This window comes from Doryrhamphus excisus, chromosome 15 (assembly GCF_030265055.1).
Source record: "Doryrhamphus excisus isolate RoL2022-K1 chromosome 15, RoL_Dexc_1.0, whole genome shotgun sequence".
Lineage (NCBI taxonomy): Eukaryota > Metazoa > Chordata > Actinopteri > Syngnathiformes > Syngnathidae > Doryrhamphus > Doryrhamphus excisus.
Genome location: NC_080480.1, coordinates 7,159,210 through 7,165,209, shown reverse-complemented (window position 1 = coordinate 7,165,209; position 6,000 = coordinate 7,159,210). Strand labels below are relative to the sequence as shown.

General features: G+C 39.2%; 1 long non-coding RNA gene across 1 annotated transcript in view; it reads left to right on the top strand.

Moving 5' to 3' along the window:
• The first annotated feature begins 1,981 nt into the window (after positions 1-1,981).
• Positions 1,982-6,000, top strand: part of LOC131103838 (uncharacterized) — a 26,745-nt gene continuing 22,726 nt past the window's right edge. The window contains exon 1 of the long non-coding RNA XR_009119693.1: positions 1,982-2,124. This is a non-coding gene — a long non-coding RNA (uncharacterized LOC131103838). The remainder of the gene's footprint in view (positions 2,125-6,000) is intronic.

Sequence of the window (6,000 nt, the reverse complement as noted above, 5' to 3'; positions counted from 1 at the left end):
AAAGTGTACAGAAAATCCACAAATGCTTCATTTCATAAGAAATGAAATCAAAACCTGGAGCAGATTATTTCTCAGAATAGTGTTATAAACCATATTGGAAAGGCATGACGCAGCATCTGCTCTGAAAAACGTCCCGCTGAATGTGAAGTAATCAGCATTTTCATTGCCCAGCTGCATTAGAATCTGATATAGAAGTCTGATTTATTTACCGTATCACAGCTATGAAAACAGTTATCGTTGGTGTTCCCAGCGAGAGATTGCTGGATTGCGTATTGGTTGCTAGACGTCAAGTGAAATCAAGGTAAACAAGTTCAAGAAACAACCAGAGAAAGGTTGTTGAACCTATTGCTCTACACTTTTGCAGTTTGAAGTGTTGTTTTGGGGGTTTAGTACCCCCAAAAGGGGGGAATATATTGTAAAATGACTACTTTCTTGCATACTGCATATGACTTTTCTTTTTGGTACATTTTTTACTAAAACCAAAGTTAAAATAATCCTTGAATTTGAAAATGCTCATGAAAATTGGAGATGCAGAAAGATTTGCCTCAGAAAATTAAAGGAGACCTTTTGTACTTTTCCACATATAAATGTTGTTACGATGTTGTATTTTTGTGTTAAACGATGCCAAAGCATCACATAATAAGGTTTGCACATGTGGAAATGAGCCCTGAAAGAAGGTTTAATGGCTCGACACACTCGGTTGTACAGCTAGCCAACCGTGGTGTATTGGTTAGTGTTCTGGACTTTGGTGCGGATGCCTCGGGTTCAAATAGCCACTAGTAAGCATCATCAGTATTTGTCAGGAAGGGCATCCGGAATATAAGGGGCTCAAGTTAAAAAAAAAAAATCAGTATGCACATCAAAAAGATTTGCTGTGTTGAACAAAAACAACCACTCTCTTTTACAGTTGTTGTTTTTTTAAAACAACAAGTTCTATTGACGTTGATGCAACCCAGATGTTTTTATATCGATATAAATACACAGCACCGTTGACTGTAGCAATGGCACACTGCAAATGTTTATTCCAGTGTAAAAGAACAATTTTGTTTCACTTTCCTGAAAGGGCAAGTATCAAGCAAAAGTGGTTGGTGTTTGTGATTCCCAGCCAGCAAGCGAAAAATATGCTCATCTGTCAATGCCACACAGTACTGTTTTGTAAACGTGGGCGAAGCTGGACTCTGCTAAACTGTTGTCCAACACCTTTCCAACGTTACTTGGTTGTGTTGAAGAGTCAGAGGAGTGAGCTGTAAGTAATATATCAGTGTCCTGTATGTATTCAAACAAAATTAACTCGGCAGCTGTCCAGAAGTCCTCGGGATACATTTAGGAGTGTGACCAATCACAGCGGAGAGGAGTAAATTAAATAAACCGTTTGGGCGGGAAGCGGGAAATCCATGGAAAAAGTGCAGAAAGATTTACAGAACCTGAAAGATCTAGAAAGCTTTCCGTGCGGGTTATCGCTCCTCTATAGGAGTCCATAATGCAATACAAAGGACAGAAAATGAGCATGATAGCCCCCCTTTAAACTATAGATTTGTTACTTGATTTGTTGGTTGATACTTCATCGAAATACTCCAACTGTATAAGTGGCCAAGTATTCAATGAACACCAAATACGTATATTATACAACCAGTATTGTGTGTATAGCCAAAAGAAATTCAAGTGGGTGATACACCTTACTGTGAAACTCTAGGTAGTTATAGTCAACTCACAGCCAAGTGGTTAGTCACAGGCCTCACACCTAGGAGACTTGGGTTCAATTCCCAGCTCGGTCAGCTCTGTGTGGAGTTTGTATGGGTTTTCCAAAAACATGTGACTCAAAATTATCCATAGGTGTGAGTGTGAATGGTTGTTTGTCTATATGTGCCCTGTGATTGGCTGGCTTTTTCTTGTTTCGACTTCCTCGAGGTGGGCGGAGCTACAGGACATGTGCAGCTGGTCCCTATCATCATAATCATCCTTCAAGGCTCACCTTGGTGATTCCCACCTCAAGCTTGATACTCTAGTATGCCACATGTTGCCACCACTCCTGCCTACTCTGCCTGAGTTTGCTGTTGGTCATACTCCATGCCATCCAGTCCAGCCGTGTCCGTTTGCAGCATGTTAACGATCTCCGCCAGGATGGTGAGCATTATTCTTGTTTTTGCCTTTTGTTTGCTTGGCACCCTAGATTTATGTTCCAGACTGTGAAAACTTACCTCTTGTCGCCTCTGCATTATGAGATCCATATTGTATTATAGTGACAAATGTACAATATTGTATACTTATGATACTTATGTTCATGGTGTGGGTTATAGATGGCAGTGATGTTCTACTACATGTTGGGTTAGAGCTAGGAAATAAGTGTTGACTACGGTTCATGCAGTTTTACATATTATTTTTGAAAGTATTTTGAATGTGTTTTCTCCGAGTACTCCGGTTTCCTCCCACATTCCAAAAACAAGCTAGGTTAATTGGCGACTCCAAATTGTCCATAGGTATGAATGTGAGTGTGAATGGTTGTTTGTCTATATGTGCCCTGTGATTGGCTGGCCACCAGTCCAGGGTGTACCCCGCCTTTTGACCCTAGTGAGGATAAGCGGTAGAAAATGTATGGATATTTGTATTGATTTGTGGACTTCAGTTACACACCATAGAAACCGTTGTAGATCTTCCAGGATCTGCACCCATTCGGCTGTGTCTTTCTTTTTAACACAAAGTGTTGGCTCCTGTTTGACATTGTTTAACACAAGAATACAACATTCTAACTACATTTAGAGGTCAGAAAAGTAGAAAAAGCATACTTTATAGATGAACCCAAGAAGTTTGTTGTGTATCACACGACAACAACCAACAGTGTATCATTTAAAACGGGTAATTCTGTGGATTGGAATCTAAGTTGTTTTTTAAGCCTTGATGTGCACTTTTCTGACAACATAAATTCCCATTTGCACTTGAAGACATCCCTAGTAATATGCCAACTTGCTGGAAAAAAAAACAAACAAAACATTTGACGATTAGTCAGCGATGGGCAAAAATTCGATTTGACTATGAAAAATCTTATTCAAAGACGGCGTACATACCAGAATGTATTTACACGGGCTGATTTGGTTGAAGGCATTATTTTCAGCTGCTACATTCATTATGACCGATGCAGAAGACAAGCTTACACGGGTGTTTGATCGCCTTGTTTTCCAACTATTTCATGTCTTTATGCAACACATCATGCACATTAGCACAAGTGAAGCAAATCATTTCACCATTATTCGCATGAATCTGCCAAACGTTGTATAAACATACCGAGTGTGAATGTGACAGCATTGAATGTTTTCCCCATTTTCCGAATACCGGAAGTGAAGCAGAAGTGAGCAACCCAGCCACATCAACCTTATATGAAAAGACGGGACGTAAATGTTGAAAAATGTTGTTGAATATTCCAATTTACATCTGAGTGGCACGTCAGAGTCCCCACAAAATATGCTTTGAAAAAGAGGTAGGGTGCAACCAATGTAATGAATACATTTCCTGGTTGACAGAAACACATTTGAATATAATTTCAATGTAATTCCCCGCTCGGTGTATATTTTGCTGCTATTAAATAAATGAAAACAAAAAACTGCTAAATCAATATTTATGTCAAGAAAGTTCCCCTTGCATAACGCATTCACCACAATAATAAAACAAATCTCATTGCGTTTATTTCATATCGGTTGATTCATAGTGTAAAGTGCTTTTGAAGGGGGCAAATGGTGGAATGAATGGCTTCATTTTGACATCCAACACGGCGCTGATAATGTCTGAGTGACACTCTGCTGCCTTTTCCTATCAATGTGAGGTTAAAGTGGTCGGTGGATGGACATGTCTGTAATTTTGCTGCCTAAAAGTCAGAGCAGCCTGTGGAGGGCTCTTCATTGTCACTATAAGATTGGCCAATTATTCCCACAAATGAGATGAGATGCTTACATTTTCCTCAAGTGTGAGCACACGTTGCTTTGTTTTGAACCTCATTAAATGTGATTATTCATCTCTATTGTTTAAGAATCGTTTTGTACGGAGATGTAATTTATTGCTATTGTATACAAGTTAACTCAAAATGACAGTAAGTTTCCAATGTGACATGTTCTCTGATAGAATATGTGCCGTTTCCTGTTTCTTGCTGCATTGCATGGCAGAGAAAGGACACGGAGGGACGAAAAATGCAGCCCTCGGCCATCTCTGTGTGGAGTTTGCATGTACTCCGGTTTCCTCCCACATTCCAAAAACATGCCAGGTTAATTGGCGACTCCAAATTGTCCATAGGTATGAATGTGAGTGTGAATGGTTGTGTGTCTACATATATGTACCCTGTGATTGGCTGGCCACCAGTCCAGGGTGTACCCCGCCTCTCGCCCGAAGACAGCTGGGATAGGCTCCAGCACCCCCTCGTGAGGATAAGCGGTCGAAAATGAATTAATATTTTGACAATTTCTTGCAATACTTTGACTTTATTCTGCAGGTTATTTTTTACATTTCCTAATTATTTCAACCTTGCATTTGAATTTTTTTTCTTAATTATTGGCTTTATTCTAATAACATTTTAAGTTGTTTGTTTTTTTATTTTACACTTTAAAAAATGTTCTCGTAATTTCAACTTTATTCCCATAATAATTTGAAAAGTTATACTATTATGGCACACAGACCCTTCTCCATCGCTGCCCCCACCCTCTGGAACTCTTTGCCCCATTCACTCCGTGCTTGCCCTGACCTTCCCAGTTTCAAAAAACAACTCAAAACCCACCTCTTTAAATCTGTTTTTTATGTCTAACCTTTTATACCTGACTGCTGTGCCCCGCCCCGCTTTTACTCATGTTTTAACTGTGTATTAACGAATGAATGTTGTATTTTAATGTATCTTTTACTCTGTTTAATGGATTTTATTCAACTCCATTCTTCTGTAAAGTATTTTGAAAAGCGCTATACAAATAAAATGTATTATTATTTATTATTACTATATTTCCTCAAGTTAAAATATGTAATTACAGTCCAAATATTATAGGGAATAAAGTCATAATTACAGGAAGAAAATGTGATATAGTTTAAAGAAATAGCAGAAATACAAAAAAAAAACATCTGTAATTTTGAGAATAAAGCAAAAATATTAAGACAAAAACATGATTATATTATAATAATATTATGCAAAAGGTGGGATATACCCTGGACTGGAGGATGCAAACTCAGAAAATGCTCAAAGATAAATTTGAACCCTCAATCTTCTGCCTGCCATGTGATTGGCTGGCGGCCACTCCAGGGTGTACCCCGCCTCTCGCCTGAAGACAGCTGGGATAGGCTCCAGCACCCCCGCGACCCTCGTGAGGATAAGCAGTAGAAAATTAATGAAAAGGTGGCTATAGGGATGTTATATCATGTCTAGAGGGCTCTAATAATGCCAAAATAATTTTTTTTCTAATGGTTTAACTATGCAAGTATTCCATTTAGGATCCCAGTGGAGCACTATAGCACATTTATTTTGATAAAATACTTACATAAATCTTCAGTTGTGTACAGGGTAAATCTGCATACTTCTCATCTCGGCCAAAAAACACTCTGGTTCCTGCAGCCCCCTCCACAACCACCTCTACTCTGGTGTGAACGGTCAGAGGTCGAGAGTTCTCGTACATGGACATCTAAATTTATGATGTGAGAAATGTAAAAGATCTTGTGGAAATCCTACCAGATGTAGGAGTTATGTAAATATCTGTTGGCTGCTGACAAAGAGACAATAGATGGACTGTTTCTTTGATGCCGTAGCGACTTAATACATTCCTGTATTAGCAGCATTGTCCAGATTCAGACCAAAAAATGGACGTTCACACTGCAATGGTGCTGCTGGCTGAGTTCCTCTTGTCTCGCATTCATCAGTGCATAAGGGTCATTTCGGCTAAATTATAAACCTTAGGGTGAACACAACAAGCTAGGGAACTACCCAGCACACAAGGAAGAGATTTTAATAATGGACCACCGGCAGCCCACCACTTCAGAGTG